The 16,836-nt window shown below is 40.3% G+C and overlaps 1 protein-coding gene and 1 long non-coding RNA gene across 3 annotated transcripts in view; both read right to left on the bottom strand.

Moving 5' to 3' along the window:
• Positions 1-12,987, bottom strand: part of hdac7a (histone deacetylase 7a) — a 75,542-nt gene extending 62,555 nt beyond the window's left edge. For both annotated transcript variants that reach the window (XM_079676997.1, XM_079676999.1), the window contains exon 1: positions 12,800-12,987. The gene's annotated coding sequence lies outside the window, so the exon portion shown is untranslated. The remainder of the gene's footprint in view (positions 1-12,799) is intronic.
• Positions 882-9,236, bottom strand: LOC307038182. The gene is made up of 3 exons (XR_013807915.1): positions 2,089-9,236; positions 1,674-1,855; positions 882-1,163 (listed from the first exon to the last, which is right to left on the bottom strand). It is a non-coding gene; the product is annotated as an uncharacterized lncRNA (long non-coding RNA).
• Positions 12,988-16,836: the final 3,849 nt, after the last annotated feature.

Genomic DNA, 16,836 nt, shown 5'->3' with positions numbered 1-16,836 from the left:
TGTGCACAAGCAGTTAAGCTTTTATTCTGAAAATCCTTCATCTACGGTTAGCATGTAGCATGTGGCTAATATACGATTTCCTAAAGAGGTGAATTGAGGAGCGAAATGACTTGGTGTGGTGAAAACCGAAACCTACTGATTTAACACTACAACGATAGATGTCGAGATATTACCATGCTGAATATTAAATGAAGGTACAGTTTATTTGAATACATTATTGTTTACAGACGAGTAGCATGTGACAACATCCGGAATGACCGGCAACCAAACGAGCCGAGAAGTATTGTTTAGAGTATTGATTACAGCGTTTAGAATGTGTTAAATGAAAAGTGATGAAAGAGAATATGAGGAGAAACGGCGTGTTAAGCATATATTGAATGTGAAAAGAACCTATCCTCTGTTTAAATGCAATAACGGACATTGGAGACGAGGTGAGCCGGCTGGCGGGGAGGAGCCAGCAGAGGATATATATATCAGCGCCGGGGGAGAGATCCGCTGTCTTTCTTGCTCAGGAGAACCGGACCACAGCTGTTTGTCTGACGGAACAATATTCTGTCTGTAACACTACCGCGCCTTTTTTAATTAAAGTATCCCATTTGAATCTTTTCAGAGACTCCATTTAGTCTCATTTTAAAGCTTCTCTCCTGGACGCGAGAATAAAGAACACATTTTAACAATAGTAATCCCAACAGGCATCCTTGTTTATGGTTTGATTCAGTTTTAGTAGAATATAAAATACATGAATGAATGATGAAATGAGCACTTAAAGTGCAGACATACTATAATTATATTGAGGTACTTGAGACTAATCCTGCAACTTTATAGTTCTGCTCCAGAACAGTTTGAGAATGAAGAAACCATTACGTATGAAAGGCTACATGTGAATAGAGGGGCAGAAAACCGGCTTGTTCATTTACATTTCAATCTTGAACAATGAACAGCGGTAGACAGTATCTCATTTAGTATCATCATCCTGCGATTCACCGGAGGCCTTCGAGTGCTGAGTGTGCTTGGCCTCTCTCCGAGCGGTGCCGGGTGTGGTGCAGATGGTGGATTCTGCCAGGGGAGTGCAGGGCTCAGCATCAAAGTGGAAGGACTCCTCAGTGGTGCTGGTCGAGGTTTCACAGCTGGTGCCACCGGGGGTTTGATTCTGCAGTCAGTTCCTTAATTTTTTTAAAATAAATTCACAGTTAGTTGGATTTAATACCATGGCTTCTTAAAACTGTTTACTAAGCATTGATAACAAAACAATACCCTGAAATGTGTGTGCCATTAGTTTGGGGTGTGGTCAAGTGTGAGAGGTACATTGTAGACACATTGTGATGGCTCTATTCAGATGTTAAAGACATACTTCTTGAAGATTCAGAACACTACAAAATATAATCAAGACATATTTTATCATGTATTATTATAGGTTAAGATAACAGCGTTATTGATCCCATGGTGAATTTCACTAGCTACCCAGCAGTATATAATGTAATTTTAAATTAGCTCCTCCTTTTACCAGCTGCAACATTAAGGTGATGAGCACATCAATAATTATAATACAATAATATATATTATTCTGTTATTGTTATATTTACCACTGCAACCACCAAATGAATGAAAATAATGTTTTTGTAAATGAAAGAAGCAAGAGACACTTATTTGTATTCAACAAATAAAATAGTTACCGTGATGGTGAGGTTCGAAGTACTCTCCTTTCTTCTTGTGTAGGGCTCTAAAAACGGCAGCCTGGTCAGGATCCACTGCTGTCTGCCAGTCCTTTGTGCTCCACAACTACCCGAAGGGGTAAGTTTCCTGTACCGGGTGTACTGGGTTCGCAGAGAATCCTACTTGTTCCTCAGCTCTTTCTCTGAAGCACACAAATAAACGATGAAAGCATTGTGGCTAGTTAGCATGTCCAATTCATATCTATATGCAGTGCCAAACTGCACAGCTAGCAACAGCTAGCAACAAGATAACAACAAAACACAAGGTTGAAATAACAAACATTACATTTCACGTTAACGTCACTGTACGCTGGCAAACAATAAAAAGCCATCAGTATCTGCTAAAGAGCTCAATTGATGAAAAATATAATCTTACCCCAGAAACCAAGTTGCATTTCAATCTCTCGCCTCAGTCCGGTTTTCACTACTCGGTTCGAGTACCTTTTCTCTGTGATGTCGTACAGAGCTGGCCTCTCCTGGATCAAGGTGATGAGCAGGTCTTTGTTTCCGTCATTCCAGATCGCCATGATGAGATGAAAATGAATAGCAGTCTGTGTGTGCCTTCTTAAATCATTTTTTTACGTCCCTCACTTCCGTTTCACTTCTCATGCACTGATTCGCTAGCTGAACGGTCAATCAGAGTGATTGCTTGGTCCGACTGCCTGACCCGATGCATAGGCTTTTGATAGGCTAAAATATCGAACTACCCATAATCCTCAGCTATCGTTGAAGCTCGGTGATTTGGATGTTTTAGCCGCAATGCATGTCGGGATATGGTGTTTATGCGATGTGAAATCCGAAAACATAAAACAATAAAAAAAAATTATACTTTATTCCGAGTGTGCTTGCTTTTCTCTTTGGAAGTCATCACATAACGGCATTGTAATATACGGTTTGGCTGAATTAAATATTACACATCTGCCGTAGTTCTTTATTTATAGAGCCCTGATAAGAAAACCTTTCGAAAAACTGGAAGAACTGCCGCCGAAACTGAATACGTGACGTGGATCATAAATATATCAGCAATTAAACAACATCTTCAATTTCTCTTAACACAATACGTCTCCTCGCAGTATCAACACTAATTCGGCTGACTTTTATATTTGATCCAATTGGTAGATAGGCTATATTTACACCATAACGGTGCACAGCTGATCTAAAGGGACTTGTAGTTTTTAAAGATATTACTGATTTTCTTTGAATTAAAGAATGTAAATACTGAGTTGAGAGAATAGTCAGGGGTTTGGGGTGATGGGAGACACATCTATGGAATCATAATTTCAACAGCTTACATTTAAATGACGGATATACCTTTCTATACTGGAAAGTATAATTTATTGTGTTAACACTGTAAACTTGAATGTTTTTTAACCCGCACCGCTTAGTGGTTAAAGCATGTTATTGACATTTTTTTGTTGAATATGTTATATTTGATGAAAAAAAAAAGATTAATTAAGAGTAGCCTACATACACAATAGGGGGAAAGTAGAAGGTCAATGACAGAAATATAGAATAGAAAATATCAAGAAGATACTGTAGTGATCTCTACAATAAAACAGTTTAGTGCAGGACGTCCAAAGATATTAATAGGAGGATGTGCAAAACAGACAAACTAATAAGGCTTCATTTAAACATTAAAGAATACTTTAAGTTGAGGTCTTCTTTTGGGGTAAAACAGGTAAATATGAAGTCTGACAAAGTACTTAACGTCTAATATATTGCATAGTTTATTTTGGCACTTGACAATCACCTTTCTGAATTTTACTCAGGTGTAACTAAAGTCTGCTTGAAGGGTTGTAATATTTCACATCATTAGTCAGAATCTGCAACTCAAATAAATGTAGTGGAGTAAAAATACCAGGTTAACCTCTGAATTGTAGTGGAGTAGAATTAAAAAGTAAGAAAAAATTGCATGTTGTACAGTACATGCTGCTGTAACAAAATCATTTCCCAACTTGGGATCAATAAAGTATATCTTATCTTATCTTAAGATGATCGATGGCTACTGCCATATTTGCTAAATTTGCCTCTGAACCTTGACAAGTGCATGTTTCAGGCTTATCAATTAACAACAGGAGGGGTCACAGACATAAGACCAGCTATTAAATAAAGCTATTCTGACCTTAGCTGTCACGTGGGTATATATTAATACTGCCCATTATGGACACAAGCAATTTTCACCCATTTATTAATTATATGTTTTAAATGTGATAACACCACTGTGTTTCCTATCCCCTAAACCTCCAGGGGTGTACACAGTTTAATACTGGCAACTTCTAATTATGGGAAATACGAAAAAGTCTTTTAAAACTACAATTCCCAGTAGAGACGTGCCATAGAACATGTTGCGAAACACAATTAGCCAGCATGTGCAGTTCTGGAGGGTGGGGGGTGGGGATGGACCCGTTCGAGTCCAGTTATAGTCTGTCGTGGTTTAATTCCATTTCAAAGAGCTGTTTGACGCTTGGCGTAACCTTGGCACACTGCCACTCCAACATCCAATCACAGAGCTTGAGGACTAATCACTGGGTTTGTAATGCAAAGCGGATGTTGTAGTCCCAAACCATAGCTGAGGATTATGGGTAGTGTAGTGTCTTCGACCATCCTAAACTCAGAAAAAACTATTTATTTCTCCGAATCGAAGGTTAAAAACACAAAAGCATTGTACACAATGTAAACCAATAAATGTTGTATAATTAACAAGGATAAACTGATGTTTTTTAGTGGATGAGTACGGCAGATATCACTTTAAAATAATTTAACAGTGAGGGGAATACTTTTATCATGAAAACTTTGAGACCGGAAATACTGTTTTCACCCCGTGAGGGTTGACGCCAACTTTACATGGACGCTGCTGTCAATAGAAATTAATAGGGGAAAGACGTAGTATACACGTTCTCCTGGTGAGACCTCAAATCATCTTCGTAATATCTATCAAACTATAGATCCTACCCATCCACTGGACGTGGATTCTAAAAGTACAATATACACTTCTTGCTACAAATCTAATTAAAAAGCATTTTAATGGCCAAACTATTCTACGATTTAGGATTTTCCAGAGAGGGTTATTTGTGAATATACGACCCTCCGGAGCGTTTGCAATCAACGGGAGCATCAGCCCATATGCCGCAAAATTGTTGTTTCTTACACGACCACTAGAGGTGCTAAACTTTCGAACGTGACTATAGGTCGTAATAAGCTGCTGAACAATCAACCTATTTAGTCGTTTTTTGGAGGAGGACAGGCTGATTCAATGTCGTATAAAAAAATGTGAAATTCTCATGGCTTGTGCGAATCACAGAAATGTTTTTCCCGCCTTCTAGTCAAAAACCTGTTAAAAAAAACATCAAATTCACAACAAGGGAAGCGTCAGTGGGTACATTTGAACTAATATCCGGATTTTAGGATTTTGTTCTTGATCAATAAGAAAAGCATCTGTATTCAAGGATTACTCTGATGTAATAAAATCTTGCCTTTTTTATGCACAATGTTGTCAGTTGTATGAGTTTATTTTAAAGATCATATTGATTCATGTTAGCTTTGACTTAATACTGTCGGAATAGGATTCAATGTCCCACAGATCATATGCCTGCATGATAACCCAATAAATACTGTTATATCCCACACAATCACACAACGCTTCACTTCATATAGAATGGAAACACAAAGAAGACACAATCATATGTTCCCTTACAGACCGTACACATGTTCACAATGTTTCCCCGGTATGTGAGTGAGAGAGACAGAAAGTCACAGAGACATGTGCAGTCTTCAGAAACACAATGGATCGCTGACAGACATTTTCCACAACAGAGCAACGGTGTCATGTGTGCAGTCATCACTACACAGGTCTAAAGAGAGGTTAAATATTCGGACCTTTCCCCCTAAAAACAAGTACAACAATTAAGAGATAATGTGTAGCAAGCGGGTTATTACTAATAAAATAACTCGACAGGGCAATCAGGATCCCGCTTTTACACGACTCATTACTCAGAATGGTGTTTTATAAATGACTGTATTGCTTTTAAGAAAAGTAACTGCAGACGGCAGCACTGATCCAAAAGTTCAAAACACTTTTCTATGAACCAGTCTATGAACCAGTCTTTAAACAAATCAAAACAGTTTTCCAGACAGTGGGATTATGGGAAGTGTTATGCAGAAACGCCACAGCAAATACAGAGATTGAGACTTAAATTTAAAGATGGTCGTATCAACATGAAATGCAGCCTCTTCTGGACGTTTGATCTTAAATTGAAAGTGAGCTGGGGTCAACCCCGGCAGCAGGGCTATCAGAGTGTGTAATGATGGGCTAAGGATCTTTACACCCCCAAAGATGTTTGGAGTTGTGGCAAGTTGTTCAAAACACAGCAAGAAACCATAAGAAGCAGAGGAAAATTCCAGCGACATCAACAGTGCACACATAAGAACTAATCGAAACTTAAAGACAAATCAAATCAAAACTCACCCTTTCAACACCCACCTGTCTGAACAACAACAAGCGGAGAAGCGTGAGTGTGTGTGTGTGTGTGTGTGTGTGTGTGTGTGTGTGTGTGTGTGTGTGTGTCTGTGTGTTTGTAGGAAACACCCAGACAAGCCAAAAATAGCTCAACACTTGTTCCTCATCTCTCGCTTTCAATGCCTCGCGCTTTTTTTCTTTCTCTCTCAATATGTCTCGCTTGTATGTACCACTGGTAGGAACAAAAATACATCCTATACGGAAAATATTACCCACTTACAACCACACATTAATGTTAGAAAATCTGAGTATATGACTGAGTGTATGGAGAGAATAATTAATATGTTGGCAGAACTGTTGCACAAGCGGAAACATGAGGCTTCTCACATGAGGGAAACATTAGTAGGTTGAAATGTAGCTGAAACATAGAGGCGATGAGAGAAATAAGACAGTCCTAGAGATGATTGTAACAGCGGTTTTTACATCTAAATAAAATTCCTTTAGAATCAAATCAAAATACCGCCAACACGTTTCAGTGTCCTGCATCTTTTTCCGTTTTTCCGACCCTGTCACACCCACAGATGTTTTGCCTGGGTCCAAACCATGGTGCCAACTTTGTCAGTTTGTTTAGCTCCGAAATCCCAAATTACAAGTGAAGCAGGGCTTCAAAACAGAAGTCCCATGGACTCACACAGAGCGTGTTTACTGGACAGTCTTAGTAACCTGTCATCCTGCAAGGTTTGAGATTTTTAAACAAATGTAATTGCAGTTGAATAAGCAAAGCATGTTGGCGTGGACTTGGCAATATCAACCTGAGCTATATTAAGACTGAGTGTGTGCTTTAAGGATCTGTTTCTCATAGTTTTGGCGGTCAGATCTTAGGGTAACAATAACATTGCATTCACTCAAGTAATTGCTGATATCTGGGAATGTGTCGACACCCCTTCAGCAAAGTCTGTAAACTGTTACGGATGTTTGCAGTTTGGGTAGTAGTGGTACCGTTCATCTCTATGGTCTAGGTTTTCTTGTCTTGTCTGACTGCTTTAAAGCAACCACTTTGGACAGTAAATACAAATTCAGCTTTTCTGATGTGCTGGTACCTTTACCTATAGGCCTACTGTAGGAATGATGGCAAAAATCAAACCTTGAATTTCCAAAAAGAGTTATACTGAGTAAATAAGGAGGGTTTACTGATTGAAAGGATGGCAAAAATAAACTCTCTTTGTGAATAGAAAAGTCAACAAGGTCTGTTTTGGCTGACCACTCCTACGCTGTTTGATTAAATCGATAGAAACCATCACTGTCCTAACTTTGCAAGTAAATCTGGACAGGAACAATTCTTAATCCCTAACAGAAACAAAATTCCAAAAAGCTGTTGCCCCTACCTTCGAGGTAAGAGGAGTGAGTAGTCAGCGGAAATTGATGGTATAACAGTCAAGTTTCTTTTGATACGTTGAATCAACTCAACCATGAGATCAATCTGGTAGTATGCAAGAATAGTCATTGACACATACACGTAACACACACATTGCGTACTGTAGTGTTCACAGCCACATGTGACAGAGAAGTTGGCTCTCAGATATCCACACCTAGGAAACAACTAATTGTTCTATGGGTCATTTCAGTTATAAGGTGAGATTATTTCCAGTTTTTGAAAGACCACAGCACAGTTTCCTTATAGAGCCGAAACATTTCTGCCTTCTTTGTACTATGATTTTGTGACATTTGAGTTTAAATGTTTTTGTTCTCAAGAGGGCCAAGTGAAATAGACAACTTAAATAAAATTGGTTTGATACCATGTCAAAGGCACTTCCTTCCTCTACAGCATACAATCACATCGAGATAAAAACCTGATCTGTTTCCCCTAATAACGTAACCCTCTGCCACAGGTAGTCAAGGCATCTCTCTGAGAACAGGTTACATGGAAAAGGGAATTACAATAGAGACTATGAAACCTTTAGGCAACTCTGGACGAATGGATACATTTATTGGCTATCGGTAATTGGCTGAGTGCAATTTTCTAATTTGTATTCCTAATTTAATGGCCTTTTTATGAATAAAACAATGCTTTACCTTTAATCCTAGTTTGGTGAGAATTGGTGTAAAAATACTTGCTTTCTTGACATCCTTTGAGGTTTATTCTGTTTAATTATTAGAGTTAGAGTTAGCGGATAGCAATCACATATTTTACTTAACCCTATACTGTACCTGGAAACCCAAACTTGAACCTCAAACGGCATTATTTTAAGACTAACCCTAATTGTTGCATAAATATCTTACATAAGGAAAATTGTCCAATAACACCAATTCTAGGGTTTTTACATTGTCCAGCTAATATTAACAATAACCCTCATTATATTTAAAATAAAAAGTTGCATAATCCTTACAAACTGTCTGCCTGGCTAAGATAAGACCTAGCAAGATAAACTGTATTGTCCCTGTAGGGAACTTGATCTTGGTGGTTGTCGCCCCTGCGGCGAGTTGGAGCAAAACAGCAACAAACAGCAGCACAGGATGGAAACATCATACAGCTGTTATCACACACACTTCATACACTCTCAGCCTGTCAGGTCAAGACACATCGGGCGTGCATTATATCTGCTATCTGTCTCAGTCACGATGATTGATGAAAGTGAAGCCCCTCGGTGGGGAACGTGTGTTTTCTCTGGTGTTTGGAGTGAAAGGTTACACCTCTCCTCTCCGCTGTGCCCTCTGTGGGAATTTAGGAGACGAAGCGAGAGAAAGAGGGGGAGACAGATGGCTTTTTCCTCGCAGGATATCCTGTTCTAAGTAGAGCTGCTGGGCCCACTCTGACCTCCTCACCCCTCTTGACCCCTGACCCGCTCAGAGTTTAGGCTCACATCTCTTAATCGCCCCAAATCTCTCCGTGTTCTTTCAATTTCTCATAGTCCCCTTTCCTTTCTCTCCTCACCCAGTCCTCTGTCATACTCACAGGTGTCATTTTTAATCTCCTCAGCTACTCAATGAAGTGCCATCCTCAATTTATTTATGTGGTTTTCTCTTTTCTAAAGAAATTGGCCTAATAGCAATAGCCAGCTATAGACCTCTTTAAGGGTGAGTCATGACGTCCGTTATTCTGAAAGATATGAACCTTTTCTTTGCAAATAACCAATGGTGTTTAAACTACTTTTTTATTAAGTATGTTTCTTAGATATCTTACTTTTTGTCATCGACTTGTGAAGCACCTTGAGATGACGTTGTTTTTAAAGTGTGCTATACAAATAACATTCATTATTATTAATAAAATATAGTATATTGTATAAAGATAGTTACAGCTTTTCAAATCTGAAAATGAGCCACCTTTGCTTGAATTTACTCCATACCCAATGTAATGTCTAAGGGTCTTGGATACTCAGTTAAACATAATAAGACATTTGATGACATCAACTTTGGCCTTGCGAAATTATTATTGGAATATTCTGATGTGTTTAATAGATTCAACAATTTATCTGAAAAGTGTTTTCAGATATTTATCAATTCTGAAAACATTTCATTCTAGTAATATGTTAAAATCATTCTATTATATTTAATTTAAAAAAGGTTTGAGCAAACATGCTTGTTTTGAAATTGATGCAGATATATAATCCTTGTTTTTTAATTTGTAACAAAATCTTTAACAAAAAAAGCATATTTAATAACCAACATATTTGTCTTCAAATGCTCTCGAACAGCCATCACTTATAAATTTGACTTGACTTTTTTACAGATTATTTACATATGGCTACGTTGAGTAAACATATCTATATCTTTTGTTTGAATGACAATTCTAGTCACTTTATAGAGCATCTAGGAATATAAAATCACACTTGATAACTATGAACTTGAAGTGCATTGTACAATTGGTCAATGAAAACACGCTGAGGTCTGTTGTTTTTGTGACCGACTACTCTTTCGACATACAAGGGGTGTTCAATGACAGCTGAGACATTTCAGAAATGTCAAAACCAGAGGCGTAAAAAAGGATTGAAAAGAAATGTGTTGAAAATGTTTGCATATCCTCTTTGTCACTTTCCTTCTAACCCTGTTCCTTCTTGTTCGCTCTGACTGTCACACTCCTGCTTTCAGACTTCTTCTCTTAATCCCTCTATTTTTAACTTAGTTCCATCCTGCCTTCACTCGTATGTTTCTGACCGTGCTGCAGTTCATGTGCGTCATGAGCTGAACAAGGAAGCCCTACTATTTTCCACATTTTTCTGGTATAAAGTCATTTTTTCTGGTGTGTTCTGCATCATTTGCAACAAGTTTCATGGTACTGAACACAATTTTATAACTCTTTTTTTCAAAGTGGCACTACAAACCTAAAAAAAAATACCACAGCAATTGTTAATTCTTATTTTCGATGTTCTAATCCATCCGATAGCGTTTCATGCTCTCTGACGCCCTGTTCTTTGTCTTTCTCTTAATGTCAGCCTCTCTCTCTCCCTCCCTCTTTCCACTTACACCCACCCAGCACTACAACTGGAATCCATTAGCTGATGAATGGTTGTTTGTCTTTTTTTAAGCTCAACAGCGCCACCCACGGCCTGTGCGGCCAAATAGGGTGATATCAAAACATTGGCAGTGATTAGAGGAATAATTACCCAATCATCCTCTGACCTGCGAGGCAACCCCAAGGTCAAAGAGACACAGAGTGGGCTGCTTCCCAGGTGCTTTCCCATGAAAACCACACTCACGGCACATGCACTTACATGTCACAGTGTGCATGTGTGATAGCGGTGAGGATCCCAGCGGACTGAGCGCAGAGTTTGCCCAGGGAGGCAGCGGTGGAAATAAACACTTCCTGCTTCCTGTGGCGAGAGGAAGTGCTACCGTCGCTGTCCCCTTATCGCTGGACACACAGACGGGCAGCGCGAGAGAGGAAGACAGGGAGGGAGGGTAGAGGAAGAGCAGAAGGAGATGGAGGATGGTCAAACAGGCTAGACAAAGGGAGAGGATTGAAGGCAGATATGGCTGTGTTCACCAGTTGTTGTTTTTTTGATTTTCTGGTATCTAGTTAAAAAAGGCAAAGACTACGAGGTAGAGAACATGGGTGAAATGTATCCGTCAAGAAAACAAAGCATCAGACATGAATGTGTAGAAGAAATCACAAAAAAGTTTTAAGTAAAAGCGTAAAGTGTACGAGATGGAAAAAACTTCTAATAAACACCAGATTTGTATCCAATAGATCACTGTTCATGTCCGAAAAGTTATTGTTAACTATGTGTTTGGGTTAAAAAAAAAAAATTTATGATCCTAAACCTTAGGTTTGTTACCTTAATCTAAATAAACTGGGATCGAAATCCAGGAGAAAATATTGAGTATTCAGTGGGGAACTTCAATCCAAAACTTAATCAACGCTTTGTTGCATAATTTTTGTAGTTTAAACTAGCCACACGTCACACTAGCAATTTATGTTTGAAATAACACACATTAAGGACTACAATTATTCTATATTTATAGGGCACTCAAACGTGAACTTGTTGTGTTGCATACGGCTACAGATGAGCAGCATGCACAAATAGATAAGGGAAAAGTGACAACTAATATCAGGAAAGTACGCAGAATGTGTCTGTAAAAAGAACAAATGCAACAAGTTAGAAACATGTTGCTGATCAAAATGTAGCCACTTGCACGTTATTGTGAAGGAGCAAAAGAGGGAGACGAGGAGCAAGACAGAGAGGGAGAGGGGGGAGAGGGTTGTTTGGGATCTGGGTGGGGAAGCTTTCAGCACTTGGGATTGTCCCAGATGGACACAAGCCGCTCCCTCCCTTTATTATCAGCCTCTGGCTTCTACCACTCAACCTCTTCTTCTTCTTTCCTTTAATGCCTGTTGAACATTACGCAGCCTGTTTGCAGGGACTCTGGGACCCTCAGCAGAAAATACGAACAAACTGACACTTTACTGTTTTTCTTCTGACAATTTCATCCGTCCCCAGCAGCTCTATCCCCCCCCCAAATCTCTGCCATTTCCAAAGTCAACACTGCACTAAATGCCTGGCTGACTCACTTCCACTGTGGGTGGCTCTGTTTCCAATGTTCTCACCACCTCTGAAGAAAAGAGAAAACTCAGGTTAAAAAAACAAACCAAAAAAAGAAGACAACCAGACGAGCAAAAGGGCAAATACATTTGTTCCGAGTTGCTATGTGTTAAAGGGACCAAAGCGTGCATGCAGATGCCGAGGGGAGACACGGGAAGAAACAGAGCAAATGCTTATCCCACTCCCTTTGTGACTCTGAAATGGTTATCCCTGTTTTCCTTCCTTCCTTTCTCTTTGGGAGAGCGTGGGAGCGCCCTCGGAGTGCTGCACAGAAACCACGGGGCTCATAACAACAGGAGGAAGCCGGTAACTTGAGTAACTCCGAGCCGGGCAGGGAGAGGGGGGATGAGGAGGAGAAGTGGAACGGGGAGCGCAGGAAAAAGACAGACAGAGTTTCACATCTTCACGTCCCCACATCTTGACATTTGACATGGAATAAAGAAACGCATATTTACTGACAACCTGTTGCATTCCAGACAGCATTTGCCACATTCACGCACACACAAAGTGGCATTTTCTCACACACACTCAGCCCTCTGCAACACACTCCCGCATGAAGTCAGACACATTTCCAAAGCCGAGCGCTGTCTTACCAGTCTGTAGTGTGAACACTCAGAATGAGCAGTGTGTTAGGAAGTCCCGTCAGTGATGTTCACGTACAGTTCAGTCCAGAAAGATTGAGAGCAGTGAGGATGCCCAAACTACACATACACAGACACAAACACACACACACACACACACACACACATAAAACACACTCAAACACAGGCACAGTATCAGTTCCCTCTGTCCAAGTGTTGAGAAAGTGAGGGGCCGCAACAAAAGGCAACAGAGGGGGAGAGGGAGGGAGGTAGAGAGAGATTAACCCCTCTGAACTGACTGGTGGACTCTCTCCCTCCGTTACACACACACACACACACACACACACACACACACACACACACACACACACACACACACACACACACACACACACACACACACACACACACACACACACACACACACACACACACACACACACACAGTTGGTTTGCCGTATCACTGACTTTTTGTGTTTTCTCTCAAGTGCCAAGAGGAAGAAGAGAGAGACAAGTGTGTATTCATGGACATGGAAGTATATATTGCTCTGTGTGTGTGTGTGTGTGTGTGTGTGTGTGTGTGTGTGTGTGTGTGTGTGTGTGTGTGTGTGTGTGTGTGTGTGTGTGTGTGTGTGTGTGTGTGTGTGTGTGTGTGTGTGTGTGTGTGTGTAGAGGAGGGACCGGCTGGCTCAAGTCCAGAGGCAGCCAGCCTGACAGAAAAACAAGACAATAGCAGGAAACACTATATCAGGAGGAGGCAAAATACCAGCACAAAAATTATTAACAGACAGCGAAAAGTAATGACATCCACCATGGAAAATACAGGCTGCAGCCTGCGGCGAACAATGATAGTGGAAACAACGTGCAGAAAAAGCTTTTTTCTTGTTGTTACAACAGGATATAAAAACCCCAAATCCAGAAAGATCTGAGGGCTTAGTGATGATTATTTGCCAAAAAGAAAAGCTTTGACCTTTTTTTTGGCAAACTTCACGATTTCAACATATTCCCAAATGACTCTCATACCCATGATCACAAGCATGTAGACACACATTCCCCATGCAATCAGTCAGCAATGACTCCCACACACACACACACACACACACACACACACACACACACACACACACACACACACACACACACACACACACACACACACACACACACACACACACACACACACACACACACACACACACACACACACACACACACACACACACACACACACACACACACACACACACACACACATTCCCCCCCAGCTGTAATCATATCTAGTGATAAGGGCAGCTTCCCCCAGCGGCCGCTGGCTCTCAGACTCGACCACAGTGACTTACAATGGCTCTGTATTCTAAGCCTGCTCTGATTACACGCACAAGGAGCTGCATTACACCCCGCTAATTCAATTTCCTCCCCTCCGGGTCAACCTCTGTGTGTGTGTGTGTGTGTGTGTGTGTGTGTGTGTGTGTGTGTGTGTGTGTGTGTGTGTGTGTGTGTGTGTGTGTGTGTGTGTGTGTGTGTGTGTGTGTGTGTGTGTGTGTGTGTGTGTGTGTGTGTGTGTGAGTGAGTGCAGAAGGAGGAACTGATTAAGCAGTTGTTGAAGGGAACAAGCTGCTTGTACAAAAGCTGACTGTAATAATCGGTGGGGGGTTGATATAGTCAATCAATACTGAAGTTGTTGGTTGAGTTCTACAGGTTTCTGGCTGTTCTTTCTGGGAAGTAACATTTCATGTGCTGCAATGACGAAACACTTAGAATCAGTTTCTCACGGGTGTTATGAGGGATGTATGGATACATATTTCAGGTACAATGGTTGTAAAATATCCTCATTGCAAACTTGTCACATAAGGATGGTGGATGGTTGACGATTGAGACGACATCACCTGAAACGTACCGAATCAAACAAAACTACTACGTAGCTTATTGTAAATAACTAAAGTAATAGGGTTGGGAACCGAAACTCGGTTCCAGATGAGAACCGATAAGAAAATGCCGGGTACCAGGTACCCATACAAAATACACAATTTCGGTTCTGCTTAACGGTTCCTAAACACGGTAGACCCTGTATTCCAGCGGGTCCGTCTGCACCGCGGCGCCGCGGTGACCCAGTGGAATACAAGGCGGATCTGGAGAATCACAGAACGACCGCTCGTCAGCGGGCCGTTGACGGCCGGCTCGGTACGCTGACGGCCGGCACCGCCGTTAATTTTTTTAAACGGCATAATGTAAGTTGCGCTGACAGGCGACAGAGGTCCACAGTTGCCCCGCAGCGAGGCTCCCCCTGCCCTCCCGTCGACATTTCACGAGTTCAGTCACTTCATAACACCAAAAATGGGTCACGGTAAACGCTCTGAAGTGAGGCTCCACTACACTAAAAAAGACAAAGACAAGGCACAGTGTAATGCCTGTTAATAGCTTGCCACAGGCATAGCTCAGTTAAAATAAAGCACAGCTATTGTGCAATACATTTGTATTGCATGTATATTTCTTTCATTTGTAACAATTTCAGTTAAAGCTTAAAAGAATAAAGATATTTTTGTTATCTAAACGTTTGACCTCTTTCTTTTACAATTTTGGAATCGAAACGGGGAATCGATAAGAACTGGAATCGATAAGCAGAACCGGAATCGGAATCGATACATTTCAAACGATACCCATCCCTAAACGTAAGTAAGGGTAATTTTGTAATGCAAACTGAAATAAGTCAATGTTGACTTTGGTTTTTGCCCATTTCCTGCTGATGCGATGTTTGTCTCTCGTTAAACTACATTGACTCCCTTTATTCCCGTTATAATCACTAGGGCCACTAGAGGCAGGCTTTAACATTCAAACTGATGTTAGAGCGCTACTCAAACTTTAAACTGCTGTGAACAGCCTAATCCAAAAGTTGTTTACACATTTCAGACTGGTCAGCAACTGGAACTACTCGGTTAAAATAAGGAAAAGGCATCAAAATAACCTAAATATAAAATACGTTTTCGCAGTGCCACAACGAAGAGGCTTTTCTGCAGTCCCATGGCCACTAGCGGAAACTAGCGATTGATTGAGACCAAAATCTCATCAAGAAGATAACAGTTAACAGAAACGCTAAATTAAGTGAGAAGAGGTTTTTTATCTGCTAGACTTCTATACAACCTTCTTTTTGCAACGAGTAGAGTCTTGGCCATTAGGAGGAATGCAAGTTTGACGCGCTTCAACATTGGCTTCTTATGATAACATCATTTCAAATAATACTTCACTTGTGTGTGTGTCCTTTAAGCATTGTGGCTCGAAAGCGATGAAACATATAAATCAAGGCTTCTATTTTTTATTAACTGCCATTTATATTTAAGCATCAAAATATACTAATTTTGGTGTTAAGATGATGAGAATAACCCTAAAACAAATTAGTCTAAAATACATTTTAACTACGTTTCTATTGCACATACTGTAACGTAACAATGCAGTCCACTGTTGCTCAATAGGGTGGACGTTCCAAATATCCAATGTTGAGCCAAAATACTGCACTACATGTTGCCTTTTCTCTTGAATACTCTTGAGTTTGATGTTTGAGATTATGACAGATCTCTTGTTAAACTGATTAAGCTCTAACTGATATATTTTTGCAAGCTCTCTTGTGAAAAGTATGGGAAGTATTGCATAGCCTTGTGAGCTGGATACATGTGTATTAAAACCATAGAGCAGTTTAAAAAAAATTACATCAACACTCAAATGTAGCATTACGGTCCCTTTGTAAAAACACTAATTAAAGCAGAACTTTTTTCTCATGGGAGGTCTCTGTGGAGGTTTTTCTTCAAGTATCCAAAGAAAACTATGAGTCTAAATTACTCAAATCAGAGTGGAGATGCAGAGGAACATCCGTTTTTTATGATGAGAATCAGTTGTGGTACTATTATGTTCCCCTCCCAGGTTTCATAAACTGGGGGCATGGACCCAAAATAGGTTACAGAGCTTTTTTCTGGCAGATCCCACCAGAACACAAGCTAGCAATATTCAACCCGGGGTCCGGCAGTAAGACACAAAATTTTCATTTGGATCCCGGGGAT

The sequence above is a fragment of the Notothenia rossii genome, assembly GCF_949606895.1.
Source record: "Notothenia rossii genome assembly, chromosome: 4".
NCBI lineage: Eukaryota > Metazoa > Chordata > Actinopteri > Perciformes > Nototheniidae > Notothenia > Notothenia rossii.
The sequence above is the reverse complement of the archived record's forward strand: the minus strand, read 5'-3'. Positions and strand labels throughout refer to the sequence as shown.